The sequence below is a fragment of the Leiobunum rupestre genome, chromosome 11 (genome assembly GCF_980474605.1).
Source record: "Leiobunum rupestre chromosome 11, qqLeiRupe1.1.hap1, whole genome shotgun sequence".
In the NCBI taxonomy this organism is placed as follows: Eukaryota; Metazoa; Arthropoda; class Arachnida; order Opiliones; family Sclerosomatidae; genus Leiobunum; species Leiobunum rupestre.
This window is the reverse complement of record NC_143394.1, coordinates 32933547-32953292: the sequence shown is the minus strand read 5'-3', so window position 1 is coordinate 32953292 and position 19746 is coordinate 32933547.

Genomic DNA, 19746 nt, shown 5'->3' with positions numbered 1-19746 from the left:
TCAAATTGCGTTGATATTCATTTTAAATGAAAAATGGAAGTTAACGTAATGAGTTTTTGGAGTTGATAAAGCAATTTTGGAAGAAATATTAAGACACTCCTCCGAAATATACCTTGTATAAAATGGCGGGAGCCCGTCTTTAACAGTCGTAGCGTAGGCACACACTCTGTGGTCGTAGTAACGAAGGCGAGGCGTAGGAGGGCGGGGTTGTTAAGGGGGAGGGAGATGAAGTGGAGAAGGACGTAAATTTTTAATGCGACATGGTACTTGCCCTGGACTGCAATTTATTACGGCCAACTCAGCCTGACTGCCTCTCTCTCTAGCTCTGGAAAATACCTGTCATATTTTCTGTTGTTTCGTTTTCTTTCGGCGTCCGCTTCCTTCCAGAGATGGCGCTGCGTGCCTCTTCTCTTTGTCGGGGGGGGGTTGCCATTAATCTGGGCGTCGTATACGCGGCCGCTCTAGCTGCGCGTTAATTTTTCATGCCGTCCGTCCATCTCTCAGCCAATTCTTCTTCTATCTTTCTTCCGAAAGCGGGCCTTAAAAAAACGACTTTCCTTTCGTTGTTCTTTCGACAATTTTTATCTCTTTCTCCGCAATACACCCTTAATCATCGACTAAATGACTTTTAAAACGTGTTGTCAGTCCTGGAAACTCTCCTTATTAATAGTTGAATTATGAATTTGAATATCAATTTATACGCGCGAATTCGACTAGTACCGTACTAATATTTAAGGAAAATAAATTTATCTTAAAGGGACACACGGACGATATGGAAATCTGGGTGGAAATCGACTAGCTAATTACCTCGTGGCTTAGGTTAACGCTAAGAGCTGGGCTCGAGCTCGCCTCACTAAATTCGTATACGAGCATACGGATGGTCTCGGGCTCACCTAAATTTCCTCGCCGATGTGAGGTCTCGAGCTCAGTAGATTTAAAACCTACAAACCGTCTCGGGCTCGGACTCACTGTAGTTACAAATATTGGTATTTTAACAGGGGCTCAAGCTCGATGTAATTTGTATTTTAACAGGGGCTCAAGCTCGAAGTAATTTGTATTTTAACAGGGGCTCAAGCTCGGAAGTAATTTGTATTTTAACAGGGGCTCAAGCTCGATGTAATTTGTATTTTAACAGGGGCTCAAGCTCGATGTAATTTGTATTTTAACAGGGGCTCAAGCTCGAAGTAATTTGTATTTTAACAGGGGCTCAAGCTCGAAGTAATTTGTATTTTAACAGGGGCTCAAGCTCGATGTAATTTGTATTTTAACAGGGGCTCAAGCTCAAAGTAATTTGTATTTTAACAGGGGTTCAAGCTCGATGTAATTTGTATTTTAACAGGGGCTCAAGCTCGAAGTAATTTGTATTTTAACAGGGGCTCAAGCTCGAAGTAATTTGTATTTTAACAGGGGCTCAAGCTCGAAGTAATTTGTATTTTAACAGGGGCTCAAGCTCGAAGTAATTTGTATTTTAACAGGGGCTCAAGCTCGAAGTAATTTGTATTTTAACAGGTGCTCAAGCTCGAAGTAATTTGTATTTTAACAGGGGCTCAAGCTCGAAGTAATTTGTATTTTAACAGGGGCTCAAGCTCGAAGTAATTTGTATTTTAACAGGGGCTCAAGCTCGATGTAATTTGTATTTTAACAGGGGCTCAAGCTCGAAGTAATTTGTATTTTAACAGGGGCTCAAGCTCGAAGTAATTTGTATTTTAACAGGGGCTCAAGCTCGAAGTAATTTGTATTTTAACAGGGGCTCAAGCTCGAAGTAATTTGTATTTTAACAGGGGCTCAAGCTCGAAGTAATTTGTATTTTAACAGGGGCTCAAGCTCGAAGTAATTTGTATTTTAACAGGGGCTCAAGCTCGAAGTAATTTGTATTTTAACAGGGGCTCAAGCTCGAAGTAATTTGTATTTTAACAGGGGCTCAAGCTCGAAGTAATTTGTATTTTAACAGGGGCTCAAGCTCGATGTAATTTGTATTTTAACAGGGGCTCAAGCTCGAAGTAATTTGTATTTTAACAGGGGCTCAAGCTCGAAGTAATTTGTATTTTAACAGGGGCTCAAGCTTGAAGTAATTTGTATTTTAACAGGGGCTCAAGCTCGAAGTAATTTGTATTTTAACAGGGGCTCAAGCTCGAAGTAATTTGTATTTTAACAGGGGCTCAAGCTCGAAGTAATTTGTATTTTAACAGGGGCTCAAGCTCGAAGTAATTTGTATTTTAACAGGGGCTCAAGCTCGAAGTAATTTGTATTTTAACAGGGGCTCAAGCTCGAAGTAATTTGTATTTTAACAGGGGCTCAAGCTCGAAGTAATTTGTATTTTAACAGGGGTTCAAGCTCGATGTAATTTGTATTTTAACAGGGGTTCAAGCTCGATGTAATTTGTATTTTAACAGGGGCTCAAGCTCGATGTAATTTGTATTTTAACAGGGGCTCAAGCTCGAAGTAATTTGTATTTTAACAGGGGCTCAAGCTCGAAGTAATTTGTATTTTAACAGGGGCTCAAGCTCGAAGTAATTTGTATTTTAACAGGGGCTCAAGCTCGAAGTAATTTGTATTTTAACAGGGGCTCAAGCTCGGGCTCACTAGTTACAATATTCGTTCCACAATACCTCAGCTCTAGCTCGGTTTTAAAGTGAAAACTTATCGCTCTCGTCTCAGGCTCACAATATTTTTTTTTAAATACCTGAGCTCGGTCTCAAATTGAGCTCAGGTATGCCTCGTGGTCGAGGGGTCGGTCATTTGGCCAAATCCCGTACAAAATTTGGAAAAAAATCCACAAATCCAAAATCCAAGAATTTTGCTCCCATAGACTTTATATGACAAATCCACAATAAAAAATCCCGTACACAAAACAGGCAAATGTCCGACCCCTCGCTCGTGGTAGCAAATATTCTGGGATTTTTCTGGCCTTTGACTCCCAGAAACTTGCTTTAAAAGACTTTGTATTTTTAAGTTATAACTAGGTTTTAAAAGTGAAATAGTTATCTTCGCAGGTTCGCGGAAAATTCTAATGCTCACGTATATCCCGTGAAAATATTACACCGAAATATGGTTTAAAATAGTCCTTTTAAATAAAAGATCATTCGTAGCCGATTAAAGAGTTTGTGCTGCTGCGACTGGACATGTAACCGATTTGTCTATGGTTTCTCTTTATACTGCCAAAGCTGAGGATTTTCTATGCATATATATGGCAGCATTTTCCAGTAGGTGGGAAAATATATAGGAAGTCCACTAAAAACGAAAAATTATAAATAACCGAAAAAAAACGTTTTTGAAAAATTTCAAATTTCAATGGAACATTCCTCGTGCAGGGGGACATTTACTAGTGTAAAATTGAATGACCTCGAACCGTGTCTTCAAGGTCATTCAAAAACTATCTCGAGAACCTTTGGGTTTACGGATTTGGTTCCAATTATAAAATTGTTGCTCGCCATATTATTAGCTCAAATAACTATGATTTGACCAAATTTGACCAATCAGAAGCCGATAAATTGAAGGTTAATGAATTCAGTCTTTGATAATAAAATAATCTGATTAGTTTTATTGTGACTGAATCAAATAAATACTGAATAGCTTACAACGGTTCAATTATGCCACCAAGGAGCAACAAACACAATGAGAAAGTACCTAAACTTTAAACACGCTAACGCAGTGTTGTGTACAAATTTCATTGGACGAACCTTTACGCTGAACTTTTTTTGGGCGGCGGGAAGACAATTTCAGAATTTCCCCCTTCCGACGGCAGCAGGCGCTAAAGCGTCTAACCAGTGAAAATTGTACACAAGAAAATCCACGACTTTGGACGGGCTGAGTTCTCCTTGTGTGGGGTGCTGTGTTTGTTGCTCCTAGCTGCCACCGCCGGCTAAGATACATTCTTCAGCTCGTTTAACGACGGAGTTCATAGTGTTGTTCAACATTTCAATTGAAATGTCACGGAAGGCATTTGTTATTCTTTCTTGTTGTCATTTCAACCAATCTTACAGAAATCGGGTTCAATTCATTAACCATAAATTTATCGGCTTCTGATTGGTCAAATTGGTCAAATCATAGTTATTTGAACTAATAATATGGCGAGCAACAACTTTCTAATTGGAACAAAATCCGTAAACCCAACGGTCGCCGAGAAAGTTTTTTAATGACCTTGAAGACATGGTTCAAGGTCATTAAATTTTACATTAGTAAATGTCCCTCTGCACGAGGAATGTTCCATTGAAATTTGAAAATTTTAAAAATCAAATTTCAGTTATTTATAATTTTTTGTCTTTTACACACAATCCTAAGGATTTGTATGTATTAGTTTAACCTGGTTTCACGTACAGTGTAGCCGTTGCCTATGCCACCGATGCCGCCGTGTCGCGCTTATCTCTTCAATGGTTAGGGCTAGAAAAATCAATGATATCTCGTTCGAATGTACATACATCGCCATTGATAGCCTTTCATAAAGTTTTCAAATCGGAGCCCAAGAAGTTGGGCATTTGCCCAATTTACTATTTTCGGTGGTTTTGCTTTATGTGGTAGATATTTGTTTTTAAAATTAAGACCGATAACGTTAAAAAATATTATTGGATAGGTTAGGATTCAGCGGACCTACAACTTTGGTTATATCAGTAAATATTAAATTTATATATAGATTTCAGGGTAATTTACGGGACCCCAATTTTCGTGGTTTTATATTTTCGCCTAAAAATCTACATACAGTTCCTTAATTTAAGTCCGATTTTCATGAAAGTTATATTTTTGAATAGCTGTGGTTTACATATAACCTAGAGTTGCAAATACGTTCCTTAATTTTAATTCTAAGTTAGGGTTTTTGGGCAGCGTATACGGACCCCGCAATTTCCAACATTGTAAATCCGCGTGTTTATAGAGGTCTACGCGCTCGTTTCCCTCTAGCGTTTTTCAAGGCCGTTCAGAGTGCGCCGCGCTTTCAACGTATGACCAGAAGTATCAATTAAGTATGACACTGATCGACCTAGTTTTCGGCGTATGACCAGAAGTAACACTCAACGTAACAAATAAGTGTGATCAGAAGTAAAAAATAAGTATGAAACTGATCGGACTAGTCTTTGTCGTATAACCATAAGAAATAAGTGTGACACTAAACGGCTGACTAGTAGTAACAAATAAGTGTGATCAGAAGTAAAAAATAAGAGTGACACTGATCGAAGGAATCTTCGATGCTTTCAAAGTATGACTAAAAGTAACAAATAAGTGTAAATACAATTATGTGTGGCCATGGATATATATTGGTTGTGATACCGGCGTTGCAGGTTGCTGTGAATAGCTCAAACAAACTTAACACATTAGAAGGATTTTGTGTATTCTGACCATCGTACGTCTTGTTTAGTATATATCACGTTGGTTTTAAATTTCTACAAAAAATATTGCTATAAAAAAATTAATATTTTGAAAAAAAGAAAATGTCCCTTTAATATTTGATTTATTATCTTTTAAAATTAAGAAATTGACCCCAAAAATATCCAGCCAATGTGTTGAAAATTCCTAGCGGTACTGCTGAAGATGGCTACTCCTGTTCAAGATAATATAACCTATAGTCTATACTTCTGGTTATACGTAACTCGATACAATATTTGTATCGTAGTCTCTTTTATAATTACGTAACACGACACTGTTTCAAAATATTTCGTCCACTGTCCGTTTGTCTAGCATACATCGTTGCGAAGGGGCAATTTTTGAAATTAATGGTGAAAGTTAAAGCGACCGAAACATTTCGCGTATATATTCAAATAGTCTAGAGCCGTGTAGAAATGCGATAGACATAAGACTCTAAACCGTGTTATACCGCCTTAATACGGCGCAAGGCCTACCTAGAATGAGAGTGTTGGGTGGGATTAGTTAACGTGAATGCTATTTTAGCTCTTAACGGTGCCCGGAAAAGCGGAGTCCCCCGTAGGTCGGGGAGCATTCCGTTCTAATTATTAATTAAAGCTCCCTTAATCACTTGGAATGGGTAATTAATAGTGCAGATACGCGCCGGGGAGTTCCCGGACCGAACTTATTTAAAGACGTTCTGCTCTGCCGTATCCCCGTCGCAGTTTTAAGGTCTTATTAACGTAATTATAAAAGAGAGAGAAGGAACGGGGAATTTATGAAACATTAAATCATCCGACCATGGTGCGGTTGACTTCGGAACTGAAGAGGAAAAAAATGAAAAATGAGAGCTGTTTGTAATATAGGAGAAAATGAGAGGGGATGCACTGTCTCCTCTCCTCTCTCTGTCTCGGTCTCTGTCTCGGAGACAGAGACAGAGACAGAAAGAGGAGACAGTGTCTCTTTATCAGTCCTGACATCTTGAATTCCTCTTAATTCGACTTATCTCAGTTTGGCCTATTTATCGTCTACAAACGCCTGTAGAAGTGTTGGAGTTGCAATACAGCCGTGTTCAGAAAGAAGTCAACATTTAGAGATACAAATGTTTTTAAACTTTTTAATGGAAATACTGTTTGATTTTATAAACATTCGAAACGTTTTCTTCAAAAATAGCCCCCGCGGTAGAGAATATGCTATTAAATATTGAAAGTTTGCCAAAACTAATTTCCCTCAAATATATAAAATGGCTGTTCGAGTGAAATCCTTTGAGAATTCATCCGCGGTAGATCTAGTTTCGAGATAAGGGTGTCTTGACAGATCCGTCCCCTTTCTCTTATCTGGTGTAATATAAAACTAATTTTCACAAAAGTTAATTTCCTTGGAACGAAAAACGAAAATACACCACTAGTAGATTCGCCTTCTAGAAACGCCCGCAATTTTTAGTAGTTCTTTAAACTCGGTCCTAATTAGAAACTGTACCCCGGTTATACAGGGTGTTTTAAAATGTTTATGCAAAAATTTTAAATAGTTGTAGGGGATGAGTTGAGAAGTACGCTTGTTTTTCCCCATTTTCCTACGATGAGTGAAAAGAGCGCCAGAGAGCTTCAAAGTGTGGCCTACTAGCCCCTGGAAGTAGGCTGCATCAACGCAAAACCAAGCAGCACGGAAACGCGAACATTAAGGTTTGGGTTCGTGTGATAGGTAAAAAAGGACTTTGTAAACAAATCGAGGTAGCCAGCGTAAAAAAGTAAACTTAAACAGTATTTAAAGTCCCTGCTGCTTGGTTTTGCGCTTGTTGCAGCCTACTTCCAGGGGCTAGTAGACCACACTTTGAAGCTCTCTGGCGCTCTTTAAACTCATCGTAGGAAAATGGGGAAAAACAGGCATACTTCTCAACTCACCCCCTACAATTCCTCAAACTTTTTGCATAACCTTTTGAAACACCCTGTATTATCGACCTCCAGAAATGTTGTTTTTAGTTTAATTAGGCCCGTTTTAACTTTATTTGGAATCTGTCTCTTTTTAAAATGGTCCAGCAGTCCTAAATTTTTTGTCTTCTTCCGAAGTTTCATTTGAACGGAGGTTCTAACGCAGTGTCGGTGTTATTTCTTCGTGTCGTCTTGGGGGAGCTGGTTCTTTTGTTCTTTTGAATTAGCCGGATAAAAGAGCGTTTCAAGGGGGGTCAAACTATAAAAAAATCAATTAATTAGGGCTCGCGGGTCTTTACAAATCTGAGGAGTTATTGTCGGTGTTAGGCCACTCCTCCGCTCATTAGTCACTTCTGTCTGGCTAACGAAATTTTCCTACAATTAGTCTGACCTGACCCGCTAATTAGTCATTTGTGTTATACGAGTTTTTTCTCTTCAGTGTACTCCCTTCTTTTAGATTTCGGAGTTCGCGCTGGCGTCCAAAGAATATCGCGGACGAGTCTCTCGAATGCGAGAAGGTTTCGGATCCGCAGATTCAGCGCGATCCCCGCCGCTTGACAGTTTTCTCGCTAAGAGCTCCTCGGCAATTACCAATGGGTAAGGGGTTTTGCTTTCATTCTTTCGAAGGCCATTGTCACCTTTTTGGACAATCATTAAGGAAATTGTATCGGTCGTGTGATCATGAATCCAAAGTGTGTCACTTCGTATTTTTTTTAATTTTCAAGTATCTTTTAAACTTTTTCAAATTAGTGAATTTTACATAGTGTACAGAACCATTCATGGGCACCGCTCCTCTCATTGGAGCGCTTTTGTTATTATGAGCAAAATTGAGCGACAAAATGATTTTTTAAAAGAGCGCGAAACGAAAATGAGAGGAGCGCCAATTTCAGCGCCCAAAAAAGAGCGGAAAGTGAGGAGCGCTTATTTTACCGCTCAAAAAAGAGCGGAAGTGAGGAGCGCTTATTTTACCGCTCAAAAAAGAGCGGAAAGTGAGGAGCGCTTATTTTACCGCTCAAAAAAGAGCGGAAAGTGAGGAGCGCTTAATTTACCGCTCGAAAAAGAGCGGAAAGTGAGGAGCGCTTAATTTACCGCTCAAAAATTCATGAGCGTGAGCGGATATTATGCTAGCGAGTGCGAGCGGTGAGTGAGCTGAGCGGCTGACTAAAATTCCCAACTGTGGCACCCTTTTTGTTGGGAGAGACTAAATTTACTTAAAAACCGACTGAAAAATTTCTAAGTATAGGAAATTAGGAATTTTTCGGAGACGACGAGGTAATTAACAGTTAACCAATTTAATTACTTTGAATTAATAAATCACAGTTAGTTAATAACAAATTGAATTATATTTTGCTCTTATGGAGCGACCGCGACTTGAATTTTTCTGGGGTTTCTCTTTTTCTGGAGAAGTTAGGAAATTTGGACCTTATGGGTCCCGACTCCCGCGCCAAATTGCAAGTGAGAAGCCCAGAGAATATTTGCTCGGTGCTTTCTTTCGCGCGCATTTCACTTTCCACAGAAATAGCGCTTACAATGCTATGGAAAGTTTTTTGTTTTGGGGTAGAAATTCCTCAAGCTCCGAGCGTCACAGTGTCGGGCTGTTCCGGTCATCGCTAAATCGCCCGAAGGGATTTTGGGGAAACCCAGTAACGCTCGGTGCCAGCATCCTTTCTTTACAATCATGGCAAAGGGACAAAAATGGGCTTTCTTAGAAGGGACGGTAAAATACAACATTAACGCTACGAAGGCTAGGGTTCGAATTTTGGCTTATTTTTATAGTTTTACAACGTCCCTTCGGGAAACGCGTTAATTTTAAATGGTATACACTTAGGTTAAATATTAAATTAAATGGATTACAATGATTCACATTTTTAGGAATGCTTAGAAACAATTTTGGGATTATTTGGAAGTAACATTATTGAAATTTACAACATATTTTTTCATACAAACAAGTTGGGTCAAAACCCTTAGGATTTGGGAAACACTCTAAAATATGCAACACCAACACTGTACGGAACTCTCAAAGCAGATAACGCGTGCTTTTTTATGAAACTCGTTGTCTACTTCCCCTTAAAGGGACTTTTAACGGAGAGGGGGGTTGGGGTTGAAGTCGATTCAAAATACGTCATTCGGTCGCCGTTCGTCGCATTTACAAAGCTACACTCTGATGACGTTTCAGTGACGTTTATTGAATCGACTTCCGATCCCTCACACCTCCCTTGAAAGTACCTTTAAAAATCCACTGGTCTTGTAGCGCTCCATGCGGCGGAAATCTTAATTCACTGAGAAAGCGATTTCGATAGTCTATACTGGGGCAGAGTGGTGGATTATCCAATTGGCGAGTGCCTAGTGCGCCTAAGGCCTAGTCGTCGCGTGGGACCGTCCCACGCGACGACTAGGCCTTAGGCGCACTAGGCACTCGCCAATTGGATAATCCACCACTCTATTAAAACGCACTTTAACACAAAATTGCGTCTAGGGCTTTGAAGGAATGTAATCCGCTAATGTTTGGGATAAATTAACTTATCTACGTTCTACCACCGTTTTTAAAAATCGCTTATAAACACCACCAAGCGGCGAAATTAAGCAACATCAACATCATTTTTTCGTACTGTTTTCTTCGATTAGCTCTTCTCTCTTGCGGTCTCGAGACACTCTTTTGTCGCGGTTGTCCATTTACGAATTTCCGCCAGAGATAAACAGAGAAAGGAGTTTTTTAAGTTGAATCAGAAGCATATAATATACACTTACCAGATAAGTAGCCATAGAGGCCTAGGAAAGGAAACGTGCACCTTCGCAGGCCCGAGGTGCGATTTTTTAACCAACCCAGGGGCGTATTAACCATTAGGCAAAGTAGGCACGTGCCTAGGGCGCCATTTTTCTAGGGGCGCCAAAACTCTGATAAAGCCCCACGGTCCATGTAAAAATAACGCTGAAAAGGTTTGGGGAAACTAAAATATATTTATTTATTTATTAAAAACCGATACGCCCCTCCTTAGCTGACCAATGCCAAGGGGCGCCTAATTTTTCTGTGCCTAAAGGCGCCGAAAGGGTTAATCCGCCCCTGAACCAACCTATGGATATGTATGTACACCGCATAACGACTCAAAATTTACATCGTTTATTATTTAAAGCAGAATTCGTCGCCGTTAAAACAAAACCACGTATCTTTTCGGTGGCCTTTTTGAGAAAAATGGATTTTTTAATTTTCCAGGGACTTGTGAAATAGCGTGTTAGGTTTTTACATGTGAGTTAATTTTATAGTTAAATAATTTCGTTTCAATATTGAATTTATGAGGATTTTAATTTAAAAATATTTTGCTAAAGGGGAATTTTTAGAGATACGTGGTTTTGCGTCATGAAATGAGATAGGAGCTGAAAATAAGCAAGATACGTGCTTTTGCGCGAAATGCGTTGTGAATATCAAAAAAAAGGTTTAATTGTTTTCTCGATTTAAAAAAATAAATCCAATTGCAACCTATTAATGTTTTTAATGCTATATACGTAAATTGGGGTGTAGAATCTAAATATTTCAATTTTGACAAAACCACGTATCTCAAGTTACGTGGTTTTGTTTTAACGGCGACGCATTGTGTCAAACGTTCCCATAATTCCCTATCGTAGCACGAAATAACTTAATAGGCGCTTAAATAAACATCTTCCCAGAAATTGCCAAGAAGTAATATTTCCGACAGCCAGGACTCATAAGTTATTATTTATATAGTGCTTGGTGAATAGAAAGCTGGAAACTTTCTCGAACGTAACATCAGCTTTTTGCTAAGCCTTAACATGCCAAAAAAGTTACCTGGTTAAAAGGAAACACTTGTTGCATACCGTACCGCAAAAGTAATATGTTTAGTTCTAAAGGAATGAGTTTTCATCTTTTTCCAAAAGATAATTTTATACGAAATGAATTAACTCTGCCTCCATGAGAAGCTTTAAAATTGCCTGGTATTATAAAAATATTGCATATAATTTTAATTATTTATACCATAAGAGGATGATAATAATAATAATATTATCTTCTTATACTTAATTTTAGTAACATTATATATGTTACCTTAAAATATATTATCGAAAATAAACATTAGTATGTTCCTTATACACGTGAGCCGACGCGTTTCTTATCTGACGCAAAATTCTCATGAGGGCGAAAACGCGTCTCCAACATAGATATAAGAAACGTATATAAAGGTCTAGATAAAATATTTCAAAGGGAGTGAATACGGAGGTGACAGCTAGCAGAAACGCGTAATTTCTGCAGGCTATCCTTATAAAGCGCTATCTATCGGTAAGAAAGCTCGTGCTATCGTCGCGAGAGCCATTGTCTCCTGCTTAAAAATGATACTAAAGGTCACCAACAAATGGTGTCTAAAGACTATGGCATGCGGAAAGGTCAAGCACTTAGTACTAAAATGCTAAGAGAGCTCGCGCTCTTGGTCACGTGCCTTCCTCGGTGTCTGCTAGGTGTCAACTCCGTATTTTATGTTAGGCTTAGACGCCCCGAAATTTATCTAGACCTTTATATACATCTATGGTCTCCAATTGGCTTAAATATGACTTTGTGGCTAGCCATTCTAACCGTTTAACCAACCGACCGGAAATAGCTCCTTCCCAGAAGAATTTGGAGAGGGGAGTAGAAACCGAGTATCTTTTATTGAAGCGTCCGCTCTTCCGATTTCTCGGTTTAATCGTCGAAGAAAATTACTCGTAATTCATTAAATTATATTTAATCTACTACAATCTCCGTTGAGAAACATAATGTAGGTTCAATCGGAAATATTGTTATTATAATTTACGAATTAAATTTGGACGCTAAGCCTCGGTCATGAGACAACGAACGTGTTAAATAATAATAAAAGGGAATTTAATGCGATGTGGCCTGAGTCGTTGCAAATTATTTTGTCCCCGTATGTACGTTTTGGAAATCTCTACCAATGTACAATCGGGCCTAATAAAAACTAAGTTGTACCAGAAGTTTATAATATACCTCTTACGACATAAGTACCCATCTAGGTCATCAAAATGATACTTGTGGCATCGCAGGCTCGACGTAGATTCTATTAATGGATCTTGAAATTACGCCGCCATGTTAGGGTATAAAGGCGGGTAAATATGCCTACTATACCTCGCAAGTAAAGGTACTGTCACGTGCAAAAACGTAATTTTGAAATCGGTCAATTCGGTGCGAATTTCCCGCCAAATCGCTGATGTGAAACTCCCACAACCCGGCTCAAAGTTTTCGTAACCGTGTAAAAAGTGTAAATTACACAGAATAGCAATATTTACTAATTAATAAATCATTTTCCATCCGCAATAGATTGATGAATTTCGCCAAAACAGGGCCCCAGAAAAATATTAATTTCGAGCGCCAATAGAGCCGTACAAATTTTAGGGGATAAGTTTACCTCGTTGGTTCCAAATCGGGCCCCCGAGGCTGCACGGCCCCCGGTAATTTGTACCGGCTCAAGTGAATAACATAAGTGGTAAAAGAAAATTAGTACTTCGCTCTGGTTATTTTGTGGAAGCGTGATGCCTCTTGTTGCCGCTGGGTGGCGTTGGTCATACATCGTCACGTCCAGGAGTTAATTTGTCAAGGTCTATAGGTTTGTGAATATAGTTCACACATTATTATTTTGGCGCAACTTTTTTGTGGTTGTGTCATTTTTGGTCATAAATTTTAGCCGCACCATTAGCAATCTTGCCAAATTAACTATTTCGGCAAGTAGGCCTCGTTTGGTGCAAGCTTGATTGCTGGTCCCTTCTTCCCCGTCCATCTAAATCAACGGTACGGTATAAGTTTTGATAACGGAGCCTCTTTCGGCAGTTAAGTCTTTACAAGAACATGTCCCGTACTCGGAAGCCGGCTGCTGGGTGTTCCCTGTTCTCTCTCCGAACTACGTCGAAGCTTACGAACGGGGTTGAAGGGTTAATAAAGAGACATCGTTTAGCTAACAGTATCCGCCTAATTTGGTACGTTCCTTAACTCCTCTTAATGGACGTATTGATTAGACGCGATATTGCCTGGCATTCGACTGACTCCTGGCCCCCTACCGCGACTAGGATTGGATAGCCCGAGAGTATCGAGCTATAAACCCAGCTACCGTCTTAATTGGATAATTAAATAATTATACCCGTCATTAAAAATTCTATATTAACAATATCCATAAAATGGAGAACCTGTTTTTTCCTTTTAAAATTATTTAAAGTTTATTAACTTTAATAGAAAGTTTTAGATTTCATTCGTAAGAAGACGCTGAACAATTTTAATTAACGCAATACTTGTGACCTAACTTTAAACTATCCACGAAGGACCTCGGTTTATTAAGTAGTTTAAATTTAACTCTAGAAAAATTTAAAGGCGTATAGTAAAAGCGTCGGAGGGAACAGACGTGTCGTTTTGAGCTCCGCCATTTTAATTATTTTAACGGTTTAATCGAGGCCCGCCATTTTCTTGGGGGCGTTTCCGTTAAAGGCGTTAAGCCTAGTTTTAATTTTACTGGTTTTACTTATTAAACTAATTTTATTGATTAGTGTAAGTGCCGCGTTTTGACAATGACGGGTAGAAAACCCGCGGTGAAAAAACGTCCCGTGAGATCTGTCGCTTGTGTAAAAAGAACATCGTACAATCTGAAGAAACGATTCCTTGCCGACTATGTAAAGAAAAGTCGCGTGCAACATGTCTTGGAGCTACGACTAAAGAGGAAATTGAACTTTTTTACAATAATAAGATAAGTAATCATAAATGTAAACAATGTATATCGAAACGAAAATTCGCTAATTGACAGCCCAAAACCTCGCGGTAACAAAAATAAACAGTTCGAGAAAGAGGTTAGTGAATCAGACAATGAATCCGATAGTGAAGATAGTATTGCTAACGAGGAACATTTCAACCTAAATGACCTAATAGGAACCCTAAATGATTTTTTTTCAAGTAGACAGTTTACATCGTGACAAGGAAAATGTAGTAGACAATATTATGACCTGAATTTCTCTATTAGTGGAAACAGTATCAGAGTTACAAAAAGAAGTTAAGTCTTAAAGAACAAAATTCCACCATTATTAAACAAAATAGCGAAATCATTAGCCAGCAGCACTCAGAGCCTAAAACCAAATTAGACTCGGACATTACTGCCGTCCTGACACACAAAAATCGAGATTACTCAAGTACGATTAAATCAAGTAGGCAAGATAAAATCGAGAATAAAATCGAGAAAAAAACTGAAATGCAGATATCTAAAACTAAAGAGAAAGACACTAAAAATCGTTTTCAAACTGGCACTAAAAAATCCGAAAAAATTAAAACAATTGCAAAACCCGCTAAAATAACGAGAAAAAAGTCCGCTTTTATTACCAGACTAGATGTCGATACTACCGAGAAACAACTCAAAGATACGAATCTTGTATCTGTAGAATGTATTAGATTAAGGGCCAGTATTCATCCTTCTATGTTACATCGAGTGAAGAAGAGTTTGAGGGAATGAGAGAAACTTCCCCCAAGATTGCCTTATCGCTGATTTTCGCGGACCGTTATATGAATCACAGAAATTTTATCAAAGAACAGAAGAAAGCAAAAATGGGGACGAAAAATTAGGCGACTTGGGATGTTCTAATAATGATAGTTAAAAAACCAACACTATATTACCAAAACACCAGAGGGCTTCGGACAAAAGCTACAGAATTTTTAACCAATTTTGTTGAAACCAATTATGACTTTATATGCCTTACAGAGACCTGGCTTAATAATACGCGCAGTAGTTCTGATTACTTCACAAGCAATTTTAATATTTTTCGGTCCGATCGAACATCTCGAAATTTTGGAGGGGGATCCTTAATAGCTATTAAGGACAGATTCAAAGCGATCAGAAGAACAGATATAGAACTTCAACTTGAAGACGTATGGGTAGAAGTACACTCTGTCTGAAAAGTTTGTTCGTCTTATAATTTAAAAATTTAAATGGGGATAATTTATTTTCTAGAAATGCTAGTAACAAAGTTCCTAGCTTGTTGAAAAGAACAGAAAAAGCCCTACAATACACATATTTTGACATAAGGAAACTTATAGGTTTTGACCTATTTTAGTCTAAACTTTCCAAAATGTGGAATAGTAACTTTTTTGCCGCTTAGAAATTTGATTTTATATTGTGATTTTCATATTCCTCTGGGTCGATTTAAATAGGAAAAGTGTTTGAATTTTTAAATTTCAACCAATAGTTCGCGAGCTACGGCCTTTTAAATATTAGGAGAGAATACGCATTTAACTAATTGGCGCAGCACGCAATACTAACATATCAAGAAGTCGATGAATAAAAGTGCGACGCCGAAACAACTTTCTTGATATGTGTATTGTAGGGCTTTTTCTGTTCTTTTCAACAAGCTAGGAACTTTGTTACTAGCATTTCTAGAAAATAAATTATCCCCATTTAAATTTTTAAATTATAGGACGAACAAACTTTTCAGACAGAGTGTACGCCTAAACGGACACGAACATTTACTTCTTGGCTGCATTTATCTATCACCTAATACTCCTATATCAATATATGAAAAACTTTACCATAATATATCAAAGCATATACTTGATTTTAAAGGAAATATAATATTATTAGGAGATTTTAACGTTCCAGGCGTTAATTGGGACACCTGGAATTTAGACAATTGCGGTTATTACGCAAAACGCAAAGCTGAACATATTTTTAATCTTGCACACGCTAACAATTTTAAACAAATTCCATAAAAAACTCCAATGATAAAACTCTTGACCTAGCTTTCGTTAATCATGATAGATATAGTATTAAATATCCAAAAAATCATTCCTTAGTTCCAATTGATAAACATCATCCAATTTTTACCATCAACCAAGAGGGCGATGGTGAAACGAGTCGATACCTATTTAGAAGTGGAGATTACTACAAACTATATAAAATTATCAGCGAAGTAAATTGGACATCAGTTTATTCATCACGGGATCTAGATTATTGTATTAGTTTTTTAACCGAAAATATCCAGAGGGCGATGAGAATATGTATTCCGCAAAATCAAAAAAACTCTAAAAAAAAAAAAAAAAAAACAAATACCCTTACTGGTACTCACGTGAGCTAATAAAAGCGATAAAAATAAAGCCTACTATCATAGAAAATATAAAAGAACTGATAATCATAATGACAATTTTAAATACAAAATAGCTCGAAAAACTGTTAAAAGTCTACTAAAACATGACAGGTCTACTTATTCAAATGAAATGTGCGAAAATGTAAAATTAAGAAACCCAAAAAAATTCTGGATGTATGTTAATGACAAAACTAAAACTAAAAAGAAAAGCATTCTTCTCAAAAATGGGAATGTAATAATAGACAAAAACGAAGACATCGCATCAGAATTTAGGAAAGTTTTTTCTAATATAGCAAACGATAACTCGAAAAATTTTGAATTTTCGCCGGAAAATAAAATTCAACGTGAATTAACCCAATGTATAATTACTGATACAATTACAAATACAATCAAGAAAATTAAACCTTAGTTATCGTCTGGTGTGGATGAAATTCCAAACTTTCTAATAAAAGTTTGTGGGAATTTACTCTCACCAATTTTAAAATATATATTTAATTTGTCTTTAGAGTTTGTTTATTTCCCAATCGCTTGGAAACAGGCATTAGTATCCCCAATATTTAAGAAGGGTCAAGAATTTGATCCGTCCAACTATAGGCCAATATCACTTTTAAACTGTCTAGCTATGATTTTTGATATGATAATGAGCAGTAAACTGTATAAATGGTTCAAAATGAACTTATCCGGAAATCAACATGGCTTTGTGAAAGGTCGTTCTGTTGAAACGAACCTTGTAAGCAGCCTAGAATTTATTGCTAATGGAGTATCCAATATGTCCCAAGTCGATGTTATATACGTTGACCTGTCAAAGGCTTTTGATAGTTTCCCATCGAATTCTTACTCAAAAACTTAAATATTATGGACTTTCAGGTCAACTTTTGAATTGGGTAGTTAGTTATCTTGAGGACCGAAATAATGTTCTAAAAGTTAATGGTGAAATATCGAAAACAAGTTATAAAGTTACCTGTGGTATACCTCAGGGCTCATCCCGAGGTCCGCTATTTTTCAACGTTTATACCTCTGATATACCCTCGCAAATCCAAAACTCGAAAATTTACTTTTGCTGATGATAATAAGCTAGGAAATTACATCAAAAATGATAACCATTGCGAAAAACTAAATTCTGACCTAGATAGTCTTCAAAACTGGTGCACCTTAAACAATATTCCAATCAACGAGGACAAAACTTATGTTATATCATATACTCGTATGAAAAAAATTCTGTTTCCCTATAAACTAAACGGGAATATTCTTAAACGCGAAAATAGTATTCGTGACTTGGGAGTAATTTTTGATGAAAAACTGAAGTTTGCCAGTCACATTGAAAATGTCTCGGGAAATTGTTTTCGAACTTTATGCTTAGCCCTAAAGATCTCCCGGAATATAAATTCTCTAACATGTTTTAAGAAGCTATAATTAACATTAATAAAGCCAAAGCTTTTATTTGGAGCCTTGGTTTTTAGCGGTTCCAGCGTTAACCTAATAGCCAAGCTTGAAAGAATACAAAAGAAATTTGCATATTTCTATCACAACTACTTTGATTCGAAAAATCCATATAAATATAAATCTATTCTTAAAAATTTAAAAATGGATTCGATTAAAGACACCCTTATTAAGTTGGATATAATTTTTTTGAAAAAATTAATCAGTAACAATATTGACTGTAGTGATTTGCTTAAACAAATACACTTCAATATTCCCAATAAAAAAACAAGGATTAAAAATTTTATACCATTTAAACCACTGACAAAAATGATACAACCATTGAGTCGTATCATGGATAATTTTAATAAATTTGGTGGAAAATTAGATATATTTGAGAACAAAAGATATGTTTAAAAGCATTAGATTTATCAAAGTAAATTTTTCAGTATTTAAAAATTGTATATACCTACCCCTTCTAATTTAAAACCCTAAACGAAGTACGATAGTACAAAAAACTTATTCTCCTTGTAACCCGTGTAAATACTTGTCGGTCACCATTGATGTACTGTTTATTTACACGAAATAAACCACTATTATTATTATTATTATTATTATTTTTTTTTTTAGTTTAAGACATCTTTTATTTCATGGTGAGGCTATACAATTATAACATTATGACATTTCATAGGTATATAGGAATATTTTTTTTTTAAACTATTGTATAGGAAAAAGAGGAAAAACAGTTAAACAAATATGCACAAGGTCTATATGTCAAGCAAAAACGGTAAAAAACGTAATTTAGTTATTATTATTATTATTTTTATTATTATTATTATTATTATTATTATTATTATTATTATTATTATTATTGGATGACCAGGGTCTACCAAAAATGTTGCGTTCCGTGGTCAGGGATACAGAAACCCGCACCTGCTCTTCGGTAAAAATTATTATGACCTTCTTGTTTTTGTGGTTAATTTTTTTAGCTTCCTATTGACCAATATACATCGGTTCAGAGCCACCTGGGCATATAATTGGAACCGAGGCTATCCGCTCAACGGCTCTCGAGAAAGATTTTGAATGACCTTGAGGACATGGTTCAAGGTCATAAAGTTTTGTTTCATCTATGCGATCTGAAAATATCAAATTCCTAGGAAAAACAGCTTTTCAATTATTAGCTCTGGATCGTTTTTTAGTCGACACTGTATAATTTATTGCCAACTGTTATCGTCGGTGGGATAGTGGCATTATCGACGCTTCAGCCTCCATCAAGGCGACTTCGGCACCCCTAGGATCGCTCTAAAGGCTGCATTTTGTACCCTGTCCAGTTTGTGCATGAGTGTTTTGGCCGCTGTGCTGTATGTTATACAAGAGTTCCCTATACAGTAGCTTCAAGACTTGTTGAGGATACCGCTCTTAACAATGTAGTCTCTTCATAGACGAAGTATAATGGGAGTCGATATGTCCACGCCAGTTAAATATATGGTCTATTAAGACAATAAGACTGCCAAGTACATTTACGAGACAACTCGTTCTAACGCCGATGTCCCCATTGTAAAATATATGTCATCGAGCATTTCGGGTTTAAGTTTATTAGTTACTACCATGTATTTGCATTTGGTTGGTTGAAAAGTTAGTCCCCATTCCATATTGTCAAGGGCCACTTGTAAATGTTCTTGTAAAGATACCACATGGAGGCCTGATGCCCAGATCGTTAAATTGTTCGCGTGTTCACCAACACTGCAATATCGGCTAAGTCTGCAAGCTACTGATCATATATTGCTTGTTGAAATAATTATCCTATTATTAATCCAATGCGACAGGGACCAAAAGAAAAGCAAATGGCGTGCGGGGAGTGAAAGTGAAAAGGGACACAGAAGAAAAAAGACTTCGACCAAAAAAGGAAACCGGAAAACAAATGACCTAAAACCAAGCGAGAGCACACACGCGTGATACTAGC